Genomic DNA, 20,957 nt, shown 5'->3' with positions numbered 1-20,957 from the left:
GGGTATGGGGAGGGAGGAGGGAGGAGGGTTCAGGATGGGGAACACAGGTATACCTGTGGTGGATTCATTTCGATATTTGGCAAAACTAATACAATATTGTAAAGTTTAAAAATAAAATAAAATAAAAAAACATATGCATAGTATTCTAGATAGAGATAGATGTTGACAAAGGATGGATAGTTAGATAGCCCTGTTTATTTGCGGAATAATCCTGGAATGAGACGCAGCACGGAGGTGATTCATGTATGGCTGGCGCATGGGTAATTTTTGCCTTTATATTTATACATTTCTATATTTGTTGGACTTTTTATAATAATCAAAAATTGTTTCTGTTGGGAATTTTGTCAGTTAAGTTGTGCTGGAGAAAATGTCTGTCTCCTCCCATTTAAGCAGAAGGACCTTTGGACAACCCAGAGGATTATTTAATATTTAACTTAGCAAACCAGTTAAGTCATTGGCAGAGCTTCTTAAGAGTCTGAGTCTTGCTTTCAGTAAGCATCCAGGTTGACTTCTATGTGTGTTTTCTATTAGTTTAGTTCTTAACCATTTTCCCCAGGATAGTAGAAAAGAAAGAAACTTGTTGGGTTTGATGAATGGAAAGGAGTCAGAGGAAGTTGACAAAGGAAAGCGGAGCATACACGTTCTCTGTCGGTGGTGGCACCCAGCTTAAACATGGTTCCCTATGTTATCTCTTTATTCACACCATACCTGTATACCCTAGCATGTTTCTGAATGTTTGCGATCATGGGAAATACAAAAATGAGCAAGATCCAATGCTGCCCTCAAGGAACTTACAATTCATTTTCTGTCCAGACAGTCCAGAAGCTTCCAAACACAGATTGACATGGACCAAGAGGATTAGCAGAGGACCAACTGTTTTCAAAATAACCACTCATTGCACTGAAATCAATGAATCCTTTTTGAGGCATAATTCTATTTTATACAAGGGACAGCCCTTAAGACTAGGAAAAATAAGTCACCTGATTTACAGACAAAAGTTGGCAATCTTCACAGGGCATTGGAAATAAAGATCTTTATTCTCAGTTTATAAGTGAGCATGGACTATAGCGTGTGTGCGGCTGCCTCTCTGCAGAGCTGGCAGTAAGCAGGCAAACCCTTAGTGTCAGGGGAGAAGGCAGAATGGAAAATACAGTGAGAAGTGGAGACCGCTAATGGAGAGAGATGTTGAATGGGTAAGCTCTCATCTGCACATACAGAAGCCTTCACGTGGTTATGAACAAAGGGTGATTGCAAGACAGTTTATTAATTGAAAGTAACTGTTCTCATCTTGGTGCAATGGCTTGATGTTGAAAAACCAAGCACATGATAAAAGGACATGCACAGTCAGCAGAGAAACCTCAGCTTTCAAAAATCTGCCAGGAAGAAAAAGTTTAGAATGGATTTGTTTTCTGGCTCCTCACAACAAATTAACCACCAAGGGACTCCCAAGGAGCTGAATAAGGAACCAGTCTTTCCTCCCCCTCCTTCCCCACCCATTCCGCAGTCTTCCCCTCTCCATCTCCCTATCTCTTGCCCTTCTGGCTACTCATATGTGCATGGTGAGCAAGTATCCAAAGAAGTGCTCTATTTTTTGTCCTCTTTCTCATGCAGCAACTAATACTTGAAAAAGCAAAACGAATTCCACACATCCCATACCCTAGAACTAGGGCTTACTATAAAACAAAACAAAAATTAGATTTCTCATTTATGAGTCATTTTTCCCATTGTTAAATAAATACGATTCGCATTCAGCAGATGTGTCCATGAAGTGACCGTGTGGGTATATTGAAGACTGGGTTTCTTACCTGCTTTGTTCCTGGGTTCAGCACCAGGTTGATAATTTGCATATTACACAATATGACTGCATTGAAGGTGAAAGTGTTAGTCACTCAGTCTTGTCTGACTCTTTGCGACCCCGTGGACTGTAGCCCGCCAGGTTCCTCTGCCCAAGTTCTCCAGGCAGGAATACTGAAGCAGGTTTCCATTTCCTTCTACAGGGGATCTTCCTAACCCAGGAATCAAACCCAGGTCACCTGCATTGCAGGCAGATTCTTTACTGCCTGAGCCACCAGTGACTGCATTGAGAGACCTAACTGGCTATACTGGCCAATTCCTTTGTGAAAAAAAGAAAAAATAATAATTTGCTGCTGGAAACTACTGTTAAATGTGTGTGGTGAAGTGTTCTCCAGTGGAATACATTGCTTTTAAAAATATATATTTATTTATTTAGCTGTGCTGGGTTTTAGCTGTAGCATGCAGGATGTTTTTTGGTTGCGGCATGCAAACTCTTAGTTACAGCATGTGAGATCTAGTTTCCCGACCAGGGATCAAACCCAAGCCTCCTGTATTAGGAGCATGGTGTTTTAGCTACACGACCACCAGGGAAGTCCCAAGATACATTGCTTTGAGCCTCCCAGAAATGCGTCCAAAGTATCGTTCCATGATGTAATAATTACGATCACAAAAATCTTTATTTCACTAGGAATATTTGTCTTTGAACCAAAACAGTGCTGGACTTAGACAAAAGCCACACATATACACAACACATCCTTTGAGATCCAGCCCCTCCAAGTTTTCTCTCTTCTCTTAGACACATATACTCTCTGCCAGGATGTGAGTTGAAGTCAATGAGGTACCTTCTTAAGATACTAGTTGTTGGTAAATGATGTCAAAATGTGTAAGAAAAGACTTCAATCAACCTTCTCTCTATAAATGTTCTAAGCACTAATGAAAGGCCAGGGAAGTAGCATTGTTGAAAACCTACATCATGTTTTCCTCTCTTGAATGAACCAGTCTCCTCTGCAAAAGACAGGAGCGTCAGCCCAGAAGGAGGCAAAACTAAGCATTCTGGAAATGCAGCCCTGCCAAGAAGTCATCTGTTCTTGGTGTTGGAAAAACTTCAACCGTATTACATGTCTTTTCCAAACAAGTGTTTGAGGGCTCTGGAAAATTCTTCCTGGGCCACAATACAGAATAACTGAAGGACGTAATTTGGTGTCTACCATCCATTTGTCATCCCAATGTTAGTTCCGATCTTTTAGCTTTGGAAATCTATAATCACATCACTGGACTTCCCATTTGAGAGACTTGGCTACAGTGAGCAAGAAGGTAGATTTTCACTTCTTTATTTGATATTACTATTTTAGTTTTTTTGGTTGTTTTTTTTTTTTTTTTCCATTTTCTTCCCAGAGTTAACAGGAAAACAAATTCTTTCAGGGGAGTTCTAGAACTGGCTTCATGGTTTTAAAAGGAGGAAAAGGACTTGTGAGAAGCGCAAGGAAAGGGAAGATGGAGCCAGGGTGGGAGGTGGAATGGAATGAATAAATGCCACCAAACTGAGCACACTGGGCAAGCCCACAGTGGAGATCAGCCCAGGTAACATGTCACAGTGACCCTGAATTTGCTCTCTGTGCATTTCATCACGGACGTACATGTGATTGTTTTGTTTTGCTTTGCTTTAATTTGGCCACACCACATGGCATGTGAGATCTTAGTTCTCACATCCCAGGATCAAATCCACAGCCCCTGCATTGAAGCTCAGAGTCTACACCACCAGACCACCAGGAAAGTTCCACTCATACAATTTTTAGTGCTGAAATGAAAGTGAAGAAAAAGACTATTTTATAAACCTTGAGAGCAAATGATTCCCCTCGCTATTTTTTTTTAAACCATGAATAGCATTCAGTTTTTCTATTAAATGCATTTAAAACAAAAGAGAAATTCTCTCCAACAAGGCACAAATTCTAAATCCTCTGATGCTGGAAACAAGGTTGAACAACACGAAAAATCACCCCAACAGCTGTTTCTATACAGCAGCTCTTAGGAAGGGAATCTCACGGTGTCACTTAACCAGCTGTCATATTGGGGAATAGTGAACGTACCAATTGATGTATTGTTCCTGGGAGGTGGGAAGAGTAGGGGTTTATTTGAGAAGAGAGGGAAGAAGGGTCAGTGAATTACAGCTCTAACCTGTGAACAGTGGTTGAATTGTTTGGGGTGTTGATTCAAAATCCTACAAAGGCCCCATTATCCTTATTCTCCAGGTGATTGTACACCTGACAAATGGTAATGGCAACATTAGCTGACCTGCGAGAGTCCTCTAGACTCTAATGTGTGCCAGTATTAAGCCTGATAGCCTCTCTCTCTCCCCTATTTTGATAGCTGCCTGCTGTTTAAGCAAAGCACTGGGTTTCCTGACAGCTGAGGCCCAGGTGGCCTCACTATCAATCTAAACAAGCTGACGTGACATTGATCTTCCAGGGTTGGGACTTGGGGAGCTGGTGTCAACAGAGCGTTCCACCTTCAGTAAAGATAATTCTTTCATCATCAAGGGCGATAGGAGGAAGGACTAAGGAGAGCTGACACAGGTGTCCAAGTTACCCACTTGTATTTGCTTTTTAAACTCCAACTGTGATGACATCACCCTATCAAAGGGCTGTGTTTGTTGATGTTTGTTTATGTGGGTTGTCAGTATATAACCATGCACAATTATAGCTGGATCAGCCCTCTATATTAAAAAGATGGGAAAATTGAACCACAAAAGAAACTCTTTGGGCAAAGAAATGTTGATGGAAGCAAACAAAGAAAATGCAACCTGGATGGAAATTTCCAATAGTTTTAAAAACAATCCGGACAGTGTGGGCAGACTAGTGGTTTGAAAAAATACATATGTGTGTTAGTTGCTCTGCTGCTGCTGCTGCTAAGTTGCTTGAGTTGTGTCCAACTCTGTGCGACCCCATAGACGGCAGCCCACCAGGCTCCGCCGCCCCTGGAATTCTCTAGGCAAGAACACTGGAGTGGGTTGCCATTTCCTTCTCCAGTGCATGAAAGTGAAAAGTGAAAGTGAAGTCCCTCAGCTGTGTCCGACCCTCATCGACCCCATGGACTGCAACCTTCCAGGCTCCTCCATCCATGGGATTTTCCAGGCAAGAGTACTGGAGTGGGGTGCCATTGCCTTCTCCAGTTAGTTGCTCAGCCATGTCTAACTCTTTGTGACTCCATGGGGTGTAGCCCACCAGACTCCTCTGTCCATGGGATTTCCCAGGTAAGAATACTGGAGTGGGTTGCCATTTCCTTCTCCAGGGGATCTTCTTGACCCAGGTATCGAACCTGCAAGTCTTCTGCAAGAGACTTGCAGCCAGACTCTTTCTCATCTGAACCACCAGGGAAGCCCTGTTAATTATCCCACCAATAAAATCCAACCAACAGAATAAGTAATCCAGGAATAATTTTCTATTTAGGTTTTCAAATCAATATGTGAAAATTTTAGTAGACTTATTTTAACCAAGTTTGGCTTAGGATTGTCTTAGGTTTGGCATTTCATTCATCTTTGGGGAGGAATAAGGAATGATGCTAAAGCTGAAACTCCAGTACTTTGGCCACCTCATGCCAAGAGTTGACTCATTGGAAAAGACTCTGATGCTGGGAGAGATTGGGAGCAGGAGGAGAAGGGGACGACAGAGGATGAGATGGCTGGATGGCATCACCAACTTGATGGACATGAGTTTGAGTGAACTCCGGGAGTTGGTGATGGACAGGGAAGCCTGGCGTGCTGCAATTCATGGGGTCACAAAGAGTCGGACACAACTGAGCGACTGAACTGAACTGAATGTACATTCAAAATAGAAGTCAGAATGACCTTTGTGTTTGACTAAACCTAGCGTAGTCAATTGGACTATAAAGAAAACTGAGCACCAAAGAATTGATGGTTTTGAACTGTGGTGTTGGAGAAGACTTTTGAGAGTCTCTTGGACTGTAAGGAGATCCAACCGGTCCATCCTAAAGGAGATCAGTCCTGAGTATTCATTGGAAGGACTGATGTTGAAGCTGAAACTCCAGTACTTTGGCCACCTGATTCGAAGAACTGACTCATTTGAAAAGACCCTGATGCTGGGAAAGATTGAGGGTGAGAGAAGGGGATGACAGAGGATGAGATGGTTGAATGGCATCACCAACTAATGGACATGAGTTTGAGTAAACTCCAGGAGTTGGTGATTGACAGAGAGGCCTGGCATGCTGCAGTCCATGGGGTCTCAAAGAGTCGGACATGACTGAGCAACTGAACTGAACTGAAGTGAGCGTAGTCAATAAGGGGGGAAAAAAAACCTTTGTATAGAGAAAATGAGTTGTACTCATGAGTTTAGTTTGGTGGCATGAATGGGGCCATTTCTTTTTTGAATCTCACTGAGTTGGAACTGCTAGAAATGAGGCATGACCTTGCGCTGCAATACAGGAACAGCTAATTCCTTATCTATAAGAGTTGTCCTGAGATTAGGTTAGATCTTCGAATCAGCATGAAAACTGATTAGAAAGTGAAAAATCAGAAAAGCAATGGGCTCTTTCATTTATACAACACTAGAATGAGTTGTTGTTGGAGAAACCCAACAAGTTTTTTCCACTTAAAGTACACTCTGAAAACATCAGACTATAAAGACAAAAAAAAAAAAAAAAACTACAGTTAAAAACCCAACCCAGTGCACCAAAGGGCATCTTCCAGTTTGGAAAATGTGAAATTAGCATTAGCAACTGTGTAGATTTTGCAGAAGAGCTGTGCATTCGCTATGAAAGATCTAAGACACACATTATCCCAGGCTTGGTCTATGATTCTGTGTGGCCTGAAGCTGAACATGCAAATTCTTTGAGCTACAATTTAATTTTACCTCTAAAAGTCAATGGGAATATAACAACAAAGAACACTACAAATGTGGGAAGAGTCTTGCTCAAATGACTGGGGAAATTGGTGGCTGAGCACTTCCTGAAGAATAAAATGAGAACACGATTTGATTATCTTGTTCCCACATATTTCAAACAAACTACTAAACTCTGGTTCCAACCTAACCAGATGAACCTTTCCAGAAACATTTCCTAGATCTTGGTGAGGAAATATTTTGGGTTAGGAGAACTAAAGGCACCTCGTTTCTTTATTTCAGTCAATGGCACTTCATCCTCTACACATCGGGTAGCATGCGATTTTCTACCACCACCTTGAAAGCATCAGAGGCCACAGTATCTGGTGGCACCACAAACTAAGTGAAAACCAGATAGTTTCTACAACACAATTCTTCTATGCTGTAAGAGAGATGACGGGCATGGCTTCTTAGTAATTTGCCTAATTTCATTGTGTTGTCTTAGTGGGTAACACACCCACTAAGAAAGTCCTAAAAAGTGCTGTCAATATAGGAAAAATCCACATAATAGATCAAACTTGAAGCACTATTTAAAATAGTCATGACATGGAAGTAATCTAAGTGTCTCTTGACAGAGGAACAGAAAAAGAAGCTGTGGTGTGTATATATACACACACAATGGAATATTACTCATAAAAAAGAATGAAATAATGCCATTTGCAGCAACATAGGTGGCTGCTGCTGCTGCTGCTAAGTCACTTCAGTCGTGTCCGACTCTTAGCGACCCCATGGACTGCAGCCTACCAGGCTCCTCCATCCATGGGATTTTCCAGGCAGGAGGACTGGAGTGGGGTGCCATTGCCTTCTCCAAACATAGGTGGACCTAGAGATTATCATATTAAGTGAAGTAAGTCAGAAAGAAGCAGATAATTACAATATGATACTACTTATTTGTGAAGTCTAAAAAAATGATACAAATGAACTTGTTTATAAAGTAGAAATTAACTCTCAGACATAGAAAATAATCATATGGTTAACAAAGAGGCAGCAGTGATGGGGTGCAGCAATAAATTAGGAGTTTGGGATTAACAGATACAAACTACTATGTCTAAAACAGATAAGCAACAAGATTCTACTGTACAGCACAAGGAACGATATTCAATATTTTGTAATAATCTATAGTGGGAAATAATTTTAAAAAGATATATGTATATATGTTTAACTGAATCACTTTACTGTATACCTAAAACTAACACAATGCTATAAACCAACTATATTTTTTAAAAATTAAAATCAACCAATGTAGCACTGATTATTTTCTTCTGATCTCTGCTTTACAGAGGACTTGAACTAGAGCTATAAGTCTCCTGGATCAGTTCTGCTCAAAAGCACTTGTTCTTTATATATATACAATAAAATGTATTAATGTCTCTTTTTTGGACACCATAAAAGTTCAAAATATGTGATCTAAGTGAACATTTCAGATAACTTGTTTACCACTATATTCTAGAATCACGTTCAGTTCTTGACTAGTAGTAAATGTTCAAAGTAAATAATTCAGGCTTTGTCCTTTTAACAGCATAAGTTGTTTTGAATCTTAACCATTCTTAGCACGTACATCTTAAGGAATAGGACATTCTAAATGTAATTCCATGTTTTGTCAACAAGTAAAGTTTACATGGAAAGCCTCCATCGTTGAATCATGCTATTGTGGTGATGACTTTAGAGATTCTTGGGCAGTTTTCTGCCCATTTTCTCCTATGCTGGATGGTCTGTTCATAACATCCTTTCATCCTTTCATAACATTGAATCCAGGAGGCTGCCTCTCTCAGGGTTCTGCCTCTCTCCACTCATCATCCATCTATTTCATAAATATTTATTGAGCACCTGCCTCGTACTTTTGTTGCTGTGTTGTTTAGTCGCTAAGTCATGTCTGATTATTTGTGACCCCGTGGACCATGACCTCCCAGGCTCCTCTGTCCTTGGGATTTCCCAAGCAAAATACTGAAGTGTGTTGTCATTTCCTTCTCCAGGGGACCTTCCCCTGGATCCCCTAGGGATCAAACTCGTGTCTCCTGCATTGGCAGGTTGATTCTTAACTGCTGAGCCACCAGAGAAGTCCACCCTACATTATTCCAGGTCCTAAAACTCTTAAAGGTTTTATTCCTACAGTGCTTGGATTTTATGATAACAATCTTCCATGCTGCTCAGAATCTCTTCTAACTTATATACAATTTTGTGTCTGTGTTCAAAATGACTGAAGTTTCTACATTTCCAAAATCTAGGTTATTGTGGCATTCCTGGAGTTAATCTTCTTGCTTAATACTTGTCCCCTCAGCTGACACACTGCTCTCCATCACATTCTATGTCTTTGCTGCTAATGATCCATAAGTCAGGAAGCTGTGAAAGTTTCCCTTCCTCTGTAGTGACACCAGCCCAGTGCCGATTCTGAAATTGTATCTGAAAAATATTTGGGGTTGGTGGAAAGTTATAACTGAGTGGGATCTGATTTTTTTAAAGCCTCAGGCCTCACATTCATATAACTCAAGAATACTAACCTAGATCTTTCCAGATTGTTGCTCTGATTTCAGGCTCAGTGATGTGTTCTCAAATTCATTCCCCCATCAGTACCATTTTGCTTTCATGCATGGACCCAATTCATGCTGAGCCCTGACAGGAGGTGCATGGACAGCATGGTGGGGCCAGGCAAATTTGAAACAGCCCATTGCCCGTTAACTAGTTTTAGAAACAACAATGAAACAGGAAATAACAAAGCATGATCCTTGAATTAGTACTTCAGCAAAAATACTCAAGAGTTTTTCCACAGTCTGTAAATTGCTCCAGCTGTGTTTTCACGGTTTATGAAACTGAGAAAGGCAAACTCTAGAGACAAATTAAAATGTTGGATCTGGTCAGGGATGATTTTATAATAAAGGTGCTCAGTTATATGGTATAGTCTATGATACACACAGAACTATAAGCCAAGTCTACTGAAAATACAAACAGTTTATGCATTGTCCACCCAGAGGGACAAGGACTGGCATATATCAACACACAGATCAACCCAAATAATAAGATCTGTTTTATTGCTATGTTCTACCAGGAGAGGATGGAGGTATAACATTTTATTATGAAACGACTAATAGAAGGAACAGGAACACATAGGGATGGGCTCACTTTGGAAGGAAATGAATCGTGGATGGGGAGTGCCACCTTTTGGCTATTGGATGGTTTGACAGTCTCTCTGTTTAAAGAAAAAATTATTTTTGGCTTAGTGAATCGTGAGCTTTGCAATCTAATTCAGAAATACTTCTAAAAGCTCTTTTCCAGGTATCTCTGGGTCTCATCCTTTTTGAAATCAGCCTTGTTAGACTACCTCATGCTTTGCCCATTCAAATACTTCCCAAGAGGTTGATGTGAGCTATTTATTGCTCCCTATCACTTCCCAGAGTACCAAAGATGTAGCCAGAAAAACCAAGACAACATTGAAAGGCAGGGTACATTTTTAAGTTGCACTGCACTCCTGGCTGGGATGGCACAGAAGCAACAAATACAGAGTCTGATGGAGCTAACACAGTCCTTAGAGTCTCATAGCCCTGAACTTAACCCAAGCTATGACATTTGGGAAGAGATTTATTGTTCCTGGTTGGATAAGCATGGAGTTTTCCAGAGAAATAAATTAAACGTACAAGTAACACAAATACCATGCAGGTAGTGATGCATGTCACAGAGGCTCCCCACCTCAGGAAAATCTAAAAATAGTCACATGGGTGCCCATTAACTTTGGCAATATGAAGAGATGTTGGAGACTAAGAATTGACCAAAGTCGTGGGTCACCAAGCTATAGTGAGATGGAGCGTAAAGCTTCCACCTTCACATATGAGGCTTCTAAAGAGCTCAGTGAACAAGAGTTCTTCCTCTCACCCTAGACAAGGCAGAAATAGTGAAAAGAGCCCACACTGAAGAGTCTTCCCTCCAGAAGAATTTCCTAGGAGCCCCAGAGATTTCCCCTACCATGAATAGATTCTTAAAAGGAAGCATCAACATTTTGAGATCCCATTGCCCCAAGAGAGTACAGACGGACTCCATAGAATCAGAGCGCTGAATTACATGCATGGGCTGAGCATACTCCCCGTGTCCTCAAGGGTTTACAAGACCCTTATAAGTGCTCTATGCTTTGCCTCAGTAGAGGCTTCAGGGAAAAACATCACAACAGCCTGAAAGACCCTGCTCCCATATTCCTGTAGGTAAGGAGTTAGAGGTAAAGCATGAGAAAATCAAAGACACAATCCAGGCTAGAACTGAGGGCTTAGATGCCAAGGACAGGCTTGAAAGTAACAGGTTGGGAGGACCGAGTCTAGTGTTTGGTTTGTATCACACACTCAGAAAATGTTTCTTCACCATTCCTTATTCCTTTCTTAAGTTTCCCAGGTCGCTCAGTGGTAAAGAATCCACCTGCCAATGCAAGAGACACAAGTTCAATCCCTAGGTCAGGAAGATTCTCTGGAGGAGAAAATGGAAACTGCTCCAATATTCTCACCTGGAAAATCCTCTGTGTGGTCACAAAGAGTCAGATATGACAGAGCACACAGGCATAGCATGGCACCTCACAGCTGTAGGCTCTGTTCATGGGCTCTTTTTCGTTGGTAAAGAACCAGGTTCACCATCAGACCTAGGACAACAAGCTGCCCAGAGGGCACAGTGAACCTGGAAATCCACTGAAGGAAGTGTATTCATTCTACAAATACTTGCTGAGTTCCTATTATGTAAGTTTCCTACGAAACTATCACCTCCAATGTATCATCTCAGTTAATCCCCCAAACAATCCAGTGTTGTTTTATTGCTTTATTACCATCCCCATTTGATGAATAAGGAAGCTGGAGCTCAGAAAGGTGAAATTAAATCTAAACCCAGAAAGAAATGTCCTTACCGTGTCTGCAGAATGGAAAGAATAGGAGGGCAGGGAAATAAACAGGGAGAAGAAAATCTGAAAGGATAAGCAAGGTGGAGGTTTGAGAAAGACCAATAGTGATTGGGAAGCTGAAATAAAAGCTGGGGCATAGCAGATAGAAGTGTTCTAGATGAGTTAAACATAGCTAAAAATCCTCCAAAAGTTATTTTTTTTAATGTAAGAAAAAATAAGGTATTCATCACCGAAAACATTTCTACTTCAGATTATTTTGTGCCTTGTGGTTTACACAAAATGTTTGCATCCCTTATTTGACCCTCCCATCCAAATATGAAAAGTGGGCAAGAAAGACAGCACAGTCGCCATTTTGCAAGTGAAGGAATCAAGGTTCGAAGCGGTGCAATCTCCTGACTAGGGTTATACAGTTGAAGAGTGGGGGGCATGGGGTTCACACTGGGTGTTGCACTTGAATTCAGTATTTTTTATTTTACAATGTTTACACACCCTGGAAAAGCCAAGCAAGCTCAAAGCTGTCATTTACAGGTGTAGTTAAAATAGATGGTTAAAAAGAGACTCAACCTCATGCAAGCCAATATTGTTACGCATTTTTTTTCTCCCAGAGAAACAAAGTACTAAAGGGTAGGAGATCAAAGGAGAACAGTTGAGTCACAGCCACATGTTGAGAAACCAAAGCCAAAGGCTTTTTTTGGATGGGACTTTGGTCAGCATCTAAAACATAACAAACTAATTATTAATTTTTATTCAATTCTGGTTTTTCAATTGACGAATTTTGTTCCAGATGAAAATGTGCATTGTAGCAAAAATGTAAAACATCACGTCATTGTCTTATTATTCTCTAAAAGAACAAATTTCACCTAGGGAGAGATTATAGACAATTTTTTTCAAACACGTTAGGTATAGATTGTGGATTGTATTAGAGGCAACTTGCCCTTCCAAAAGACTAAGACCACTCTCCAATTTTACACCCAAGAGACAAAAAAAATAAATTAGAATAAATTATTGATAAAATAAAAATTATTGGAGGAAAGTAACTAAAAGTAAGTTTAAGAAATAAGATGCAGAATTATTATTAATTATTGCAGTCTTTGGAAACTCAGTGTGCTGTTAAAGAGTACCTCAAGGCTACAATACCAAAAGGAAAGGAAAAAAGATGGTGGGAGGAAAAATGACCATTTCTAAATTTAAAAGGAGTTTGGTATCAGGAGATTAATAGAGCTGTCAGTGTGATCGTACTCAGAAAGCTGGCAAATTTCCAACTGGAACTGACACATTCAAGATATAATAATGGTTTTCTGGCTTCCTAACTAATTTGAACTTGGCTCTATTTTTTTTAATAGCCTTCATTTTTTTTAGAACAGTTTTAGATTTTCAGAAAAATTGAAAAGACAGCACAGAGAGTTTCCATGCTTCCCACACCCAATTTCCCCTATTACTGGTGTCATACAATATATGGTACATTTGTTGTAATTTGTGACCAATGTCAGTACAGTGTTATTAACTAAGTCCATTGTTGATTCACATTTCCTTAGTTTTCCCTAAAGTCTTTTTCTGTTCCAGGATCTCATCCAGGACACCACGTTACATTTAGTTGTCATATCTTCTTAGGCTCTTCTTGGCAGTGACAGTTTCTCTGACTTTCCTTATTTTTAAGGACCTTGACAGTTTCAAAGAGTACTGGTCAAGTATTTTATAGACTGTCCCTCAGTCAGGATTTGTCCTATGTTTCCTCATGATTAGGTTGTGCTCCTTGGAAGAAAAGCTATGACAAACCTACACAGCATATTAAAAAGCAGATACATCATTTTGCTGACAAAGGTCCATATAGTCAAAGCTATGGTTTTTCCAATACTCATGTACAGATGTGAGAGTTGGCCCATAAAGAAGGCTGAATGCCAAAGATTTGATGGTTTGGAACTATGGTGCTGGAGAAGATTCTTGAGAGTCCCTTGGGTAGCAACAGAGATCCAACCAGCCAGTCCTAAAGGAAATCAATCCTGAATGTTCATTGGAAGGACTGATGCTGAAGCTGAAGCTCCAATACTTTGGCCACCTGATTCGAAGAACTGACTCAGTAGAAATGACCCTGATGCTGGGAAAACTGAAGGCAGGAGGAGAAGGGGACTACAGAGGATGAGATGGTTGGATGGCATCACTGACTCAATGCACCTAAGTTTGAGCCAGCTTTGGGAGATGGTGAAGGACAGGGAAGCCTGGCATGCTGCAGTCCATGGGGTCACAAAGAGTTGGACACAACTGAGCAACTGAACAACAAACGAATTTGGGAAAGGAAAACTAGAGAGACAGGTGGCATTTTCTTCACACAGAACAGGGCACACACTATCATGATGCTGTATCTCAGTTGATGGTAACCTTGAACACCATGCGGAGGTAGTGCTTGTCAGGTTTTTAGTCGTTTTTTCCACTATATGCTTGTTCTTTTTCTCTTTCTCTCCCCATACGGTCCTCTTTGGAAGGAAATCACTATGTGAAGCCCACAGTTAAGGAGTGGAGAGCCATGTTCTTCCTCCTTGAGGGCAGAATACCTATATAAACGATTTGAGATTTTCTGCAGGGAGTTAGTTCTCCCTCCTATTTACTTTTTCAATCATTACTTGTATCAATATGGACTCCTGTATATTTATTTTATCCTTTGTGTTGTAATTCAATGCTACTCTATTTTGTTGCTCCGATTGTGCCAAATGTTTTCAGTGTCCCTTCAACCAAGGTAGGGGGTTTGAGGAGGTTTTTTTTTTTTTTTTTTTTGGTTACTCTTGTTGTTGCTTTAAGTACTGCTTCACTTTCTGGCACTATAAGATGCTCCAGGCTCATCTTATAAACAGTCATCCTTAGGTATCCATGGGATATTGGCCCAGGACTCTCCAACCCCTTGGATGCCAAAATCGGCAGATATTTAAGTCCTTTATAGAAAATGATTAGCATAGTTGGCCCTCCATATTGGAGGGTTCTGCATCTGAGTAGTCAATTAATTGCAAATCTGCAGTTGATTGAATTATCAGTGATGAAACGAAGATCCAGCTGCATTTCCTACCCAGCCTGAGAATCAGCCATTTCTCCAAATAGCCCTGGCTCTTTTTATTGGAGGATAATGTCAGGAGCCAAGCTCAGAATGCTAGGCATCCTCATTGCTACTGGGCTGACTTGGTTCTATATTTAATGTCAGTTGAAGAATTTGTAAAATATTATTGAACATTCACTGTGTGTTTAGAACTGTATTGAACTCCCAGCCATGATTAAGACATTCATTATTTTCCCTCATGAAGTTACATTTTGGTGGAGTTTAAGTGGAAAATGAAAGGAAAAATATTAGATTATTAGTTTATTAGAAGGTGATGAGTATATCTGAAGATGAAAACCCAAAAAGGGAGTAAGGGAAGGGACATCGCAATTTTAAATGAAGTGATCAAGGAGGGCCCCCCCTAAGGAAGGTAAGTGGACTAAAGGAGTCACATAGACGTCTGGAGTAGAAACATTCCATAAGAGGGAAGAGCTAGTGCAAAGGCCCTGAAGCAGGAGCATGCCTGGCATATGCACAGAATGGATACGAGGCCAGTGTTTCTGGATCAGAGAGCAGAGCAAAACAATACAAACTGAGGTCAAAAAGGTGATGGTGTGGTGCTGCAAGGGATTAGGGAAGGGATGCAAAGCATGCAGAGCAAGTCAGCCATTGCAAAGGCCTTGGCTTTGCTCTAAGAAAGAGGAAAGGGAGATGCTGGAGGATTTACACTTCTTGGGTAAAGATAAATGTGTGCATGTGTGCTCAGTTGTATCCAAGTCTTTGAGATCCCATGGACTGTGGCCCACCAGGCTTCTCTGTCCATGGAATTTTCCAGGCAAGAATACTGGAGCTGATTGCCATATCCTACTCCAGGGGATCTTCCTGACCCTGGGATTGAACCTGCATCTTTTGTGTCTCCTGAACTGGCAGGCGATTCTTTACCAGTGGCACCACCTAGGAAGCCCAAACATGGAACCTGCCAGTCAAAGTACAGTTTTAATTTTCAACTTGTGCAAGGATCATGAAAAGACATGACTCCAAGCCAAGCTGAAGAATGCACCGAGAAGGGGTTCCACATTTACCAACATGGCAGTAGTGGGTAGTAATGAATTCATCCTGAGAAATTCTAGGGGTCTTTCTTTGTCCTGGGGTATTTTTGTGAGTTCCTGAAGGCAGGGTGGGGGGTCTCCCTGGTGGGGAATTCCTAGGTTCTGTCTTCAAAGATTTGAAAAGGAGCAGGTATCCAAAACACACCCCCCAAACTCCTCCAGGATACTCAGGAAAGAGGTTTCACCAGCAGCCTTATCATTAGAGTGTTTGGTAAACTGATCTAAAGATTAAGAGTGGGTTTTACTGGGTAAGGGGGAAATCCACTTGGGATGCTAAGGAACTTCAATGGGAGAGCACACAGGTGGCAGATGCTGCCAGCCAGCTTGCAGCTTGCCATATCTGTCTCATTTCTTATTCTCTTTCCCTCAAATTCTGCATTCGTTTCTTTTCGTCTGTTCTTTGTAAGACTCCTCTTGTCTATTGTTACCTAATCAACAGGACTTCCCTTATAGCTCAGTTTGTAAAGAATCCCCCCGCAATGCAGGAGACCCTGGTTCGATTCCTGGTCAGGAAGATCCACTGGAGAAGGGATAGGCTACCCTCTCCAGGATTCTTGGGCTTCCCTTATAGCTCAGCTGGTAAAGAATCTGCCCACAATGCAGGAGACCTGGGTTCGATCCCTGGGTTGGGAAGATCCCCTGGAGAAGGGAAAGGCTACCCACTCCAGCATTCTGGCCTGGAGAATTCTGTGAACTGTATAGTCCATGGGGTCACAAAGAGTCAGACACTACTGAGTGACTTTCACTTTCATGCAAAAGTAACCTTGACCCTTTCCTCACACAATACATAATAATTAACTTGGAATGGATCATAAATCTAAACAGAAGATATCAAACTATAAAAGTCTAAAAAAAAAACGCAAAAAACTTCCTGCAATTAAAATCAGCACCACTCTCCTTTTCACACCCTTCTTTTCTCTGCCTCTCTTAGAATGCCCTAGGAAGCACAGGGCTGAAGCACTAACAGAAGAGAGATCAGACCCATTTCCCCGGAACTCTTCTGAGGCTGGTGACCTCTATTAAGTTGCTCAGCCTCTCAGCCTCAAACCTCTCAAGTGCTCAAGAAGGGGGTGCATGGAAAACATCCAGTTCAAAGGCTTACTGTGAGATTTAAATGAACTAAAGAATGTAAAGTGCCCAGAACATGGCATGGTAAGTACTAAGCTTTTGCTAAATTTGACTTGCCTTTTCAAACCTTCCCCCATTTTGCTATAATATAAAGTCTGTGGATATAAAGACTGTCTTGTTCATTTCTGTTTCTCCCTCCAAATCTCGCAGTGACTTGCACTAGTAGAGACTCGAAAGCTGTTAGCTGAATTAGTGGATTCATGAGGCTTATAGTATCACCTCATATATGTTTAAGGCAGAACACACGCCCACACACCTACACACACGCGCTCATGGGAATCAGGCTGTACCTGACTGCACGTGTTGTTGACTTACTCTGAAGCTTTCCACAGCTCCACAGCAAGTGGGAGTTCAATAAATGTTGTTGACTGACTGATAGCTCAGACTCCATGAGAGATGGACAACTCTCAACATCCAACAGTTGCCACCTGTGACTCCCAAAACAACTGCCTTACTCCACACACAGGGCAGCGAGGCAAAACCACATACTCCAGTTGCCGTTGCTGTTAAGGGCACATAGATTTTAGCCAGAACTCACATGGGCTGGGTTTCTGCCTCATCATGTGCTTTTCAGCTTCTTAATTAAAATGGAAATTGAATGTGCATATTGTAAATGGAACAAAGTCAAAATGATGAATGAGCTGCCACCGAGAGAACTGCCACTCTGCAACCGCTGGCCCTCTCTCTCTTAGGGAGGACTTTCCAAGGGCTGCCTGTTGGCCTGTGAGATGTGGTAGAACAGAGGCTGCCCAGGACTCCCGGAAACCAGTGTCTCAGTGCTTGCACCCAGCCTGGATTTACACGCTTCCCTAGATTGACTGTCTCCATATTGATTGGGGGGCAGGGAGTAAAGCGCCCCTGACAGTTGACTTCCCTGGTGGCTCAGACAGTAAAGTGTCTGCCTACAATGTGGGAAACCCAGTTTCAATCCCTGGGTGGGGAAGATCCCCTGGAGAAGGAAATAGCACCCTACTCCAGTACTCTTGCCTGGAAAATCCCATGGATGGAGGAGCCTGGTAGGCTACAGTCCATGGGGTCGCAAAGAGTCGGACACGACTGAGCGACTTCACTTTCACTTTCAAAGTGCCCCTGACAGTTGACTTCAGAGCACAACAATAAGGCCTTCCAGAAGGGACTGCGAGACTGCAGAGAAAAGGCCTGGATGGGTCACACCAAGGCTTAGAAATGTAAGAAATGTGTAGAAATGATGCTGCCACCCAGCAGTACCCTTTCCTGGCAACTGCTTCCGCTTAAACAGTGACAGCTGCACTCTGGTGCTGGGGAAACATTGCCTCCTTGGCCATCTTGGGAGTGCCCTTTGAACTAAACATGCTTCATAGGTAAGTTCTCAAAACGCACCGGGTGTCTGAGTAATGAAAGGAAGTGGAGCTTACGCTGAGAGGGGTGGGACGTAGATTTCCATATTCTTCCTTCTAGGCTAATTCTGATGTTAGAAGCAGAGCCAAGCCAACAGCCAAGGTCTGAGGCCCAGTCTCTTCCACCTCGGTCTTGCTGACAATCAGGGAACAGCAAACAGGAAAACACTACAACCAGACAAAGAGACAAGAGGGAGACAGGTGATGGGAGTTCATTTTGGCTGGTAGATCTCACACTGTTGCCCTTATAATCCCCTGGAAACTTTGTAAGCATCTGAATGGCCACGGTCACCTCTATGACCAATTAAAAAAAGTCAGATCTTTTGGAGCAGGTCCAACCATCAGCATAGTTTCAAAACCATTCCATGTGATTCCTGAGTGAAGTCAAGTTTGAGAACCAGAACTTTGGGCCATCAGGGTCTACCAGAATGAAAGAGGTTGGAAGAAGGCTTTGCATGGCCTCATTGGCTCCAAGCCCCTGGAAGCCAGCTGAGGCCATCAGCATGCCTCACCCCAGAGCTGACACACATCTGTTGGCACAAAGCCCATCTGTTTCTGTGTTGCCAGGGGAGGGCCAGGGTGGGGGGAACCGAATGCTCCTTGCAGCAATTTGCTAAAAGGACTGATTTCACTCTGTGCCATCAAAAGTTTAAACATGTCAGCTGAGGCTATTTGTTTTAAGACAACGGACTTTAGTAAGAATAGACTGGAATAGGTCTCTACTCAGCTCCTAAGGACAAAAAGCAACTGTTGCACCACCATCAGCGGGAGTCTCTGATGCCAAAGGTTTGGTAAAGGCTGGGTTTAATTGTTTCTAAGGAGAACAGGAAATATTTATTTAGGATTAGTGGCAGCTGCTCCAATGGTACAGCTGGGGATGGTGGAAGATATAATTAAGGAAACTGTTTGAGGGAGGTCTGGAAAGCCACCAGAAGGCACAGGAGCCTTGAGAGAGGCTGTTTGCTTCGGCTTCTTGTGTGTGGGCATTGCAGTGTCAATAGACACTTAGAAAAAGATAAATACGCAGTCTAATTAGCAGCTGACTTGAGGTGGCAGGATCAAATACAGGTAGAATCCCATTATAGCCTCCACCACAGGTCCTCAAAATTGTTTTGATGAGTGAAATTGCATGATAATAAGTACATGTTGGAAATTATCACTCATATCTCCCTGTCTTTTCTCACCACATTTCTCGCCTAGAATGCCCTTCTCACAGAGAGGGAAGGTAGTGGCCAGGAAACTTACTATCACCAAAAATCTGCTAGAACTGTCAACAGTAAAAGAATGGAGCTGTGCAAATTATGAGCAGAAAGTTGTGGTTCCATTTATCCTCTACATGTAAATGTTGAATCATTTCAGCATGAGAAAAAATAAAACACTTCCTCTGCTTTGCAAATAGGTTCATCTGTACTGTTTTTCTAGATTCCACATATCTGCAAATTCTCCCACCAGGTTGTCTTAAAATAGGCAACTGTACATAGTCCTATCAGAGAACTCCTATAAACTTAAATTTTTTGTAGCATATCTTTTTTTTTCATAGTTTGCATGTTTTATTTATTTTGTAGAAAAGGAAACAGAAAACAGTGAGGTTGATGAAAATGTTCCAACAACAGGAGAAGCAACTGAAGGTGAAGCAGCAGAAGGCATTGCAGGGTCCACTGAAGTACTGTGGACATCCCCAACTGGCATGTACTCAGAGCATGTTGTTACTGATCCTTTGGGATCTATAGATCCCAGGAGACCTCTCACCAGTGCATCAGTCAAAGTATAAAAGTGGATCAACAACTGAGAAAACCAGATAAGTGCATGCATAAAAGGAACCAGAATGATCTCAAGCAAAAGACCTAAAATTCATGTCTAGAAGACTATAAGAATTAACTAGCAAATGCTCAGAAGTATCCTTGAGTCTTGCTGTTCAGCCCCTCAGTTGTGTCCAACTCTTTGCAACCCCATGGACTGCAGCACGCCAGACCTTCCTGTCCTTCACCATCCCCTGCTCAAACTCATGTCCATTGAATCAGTGATGCCATCCAACCATCTCATCCTCTGTCACCCCCTTCTCCTCCTGCCTTCAGTCTTTGACAGCATCAAGGTCTTTTCTGAATCAGCTCTTCACATCAGGTGGCCAAAGTATTGGAGTTTCAGCTTCAGCATCAGTCCTTTCAATGAATATTCAGGATTGATTTCCTTTAGGACTGACTGGTTTGATCTTCTTGCAGTCCAAGGGATTCTCAAGTCTTCTCCAACACCACAGTTCAAAAGCATCCATTCTTTCGTGCTCAGCTTTCTTTATGGTTCAACTCTCACATCCATAATGACTACTTTAAAAACGATAGCTTTGACTATATGGACTTTGGCGGCAAAGTAATGTCTCGCTTCTTAATATAATGTCTAGGTTGGTCATAGCTTTCCTTCCAAATGTATTTTAATTTCATAGCTGCAGTCACCATTTGCAGTGATTTTGGACCCCAAGAAAATAAAGTCTCTCACTGTTTCCATTGTTTTCCCATCTTTCCTTAGTGCTTGAATCTAGAAAACCATTATTCCTTGTCATCACCATATAGTCCATCAGACCAAGATAGATACTTCCTAACGCAATTATCAGTTCTTCATCCCATTCTGAAGTCTCACAGACAGGAAAAAGGTATTACTTGCAGCCAAAATTTTTCAGTTTCTCCAGTGAGCCAGGTAAGTGCTGGATAGTTCATACTTTATTGCTTTAATCCTCTCAACAACTCTTTGGAATAAGTATTCAGATCCATATTTTACAGG

The 20,957-nt window shown here is 41.8% G+C and overlaps 1 long non-coding RNA gene across 1 annotated transcript in view; it reads left to right on the top strand.

Moving 5' to 3' along the window:
• LOC104998201 overlaps nucleotides 1-20,157 on the top strand; it is a 26,206-nt gene extending 6,049 nt beyond the window's left edge. Inside the window, exons 3-4 of the long non-coding RNA XR_826421.1 lie at nucleotides 16,613-16,833; nucleotides 19,751-20,157. This is a non-coding gene — a long non-coding RNA (uncharacterized LOC104998201). The remainder of the gene's footprint in view (nucleotides 1-16,612; nucleotides 16,834-19,750) is intronic.
• Nucleotides 20,158-20,957: the final 800 nt, after the last annotated feature.

The sequence above is a fragment of the Bison bison genome, unplaced genomic scaffold (genome assembly GCF_000754665.1).
Source record: "Bison bison bison isolate TAMUID 2011002044 unplaced genomic scaffold, Bison_UMD1.0 scf7180017864325, whole genome shotgun sequence".
Lineage (NCBI taxonomy): Eukaryota > Metazoa > Chordata > Mammalia > Artiodactyla > Bovidae > Bison > Bison bison.
The sequence above is the reverse complement of the archived record's forward strand: the minus strand, read 5'-3'. Positions and strand labels throughout refer to the sequence as shown.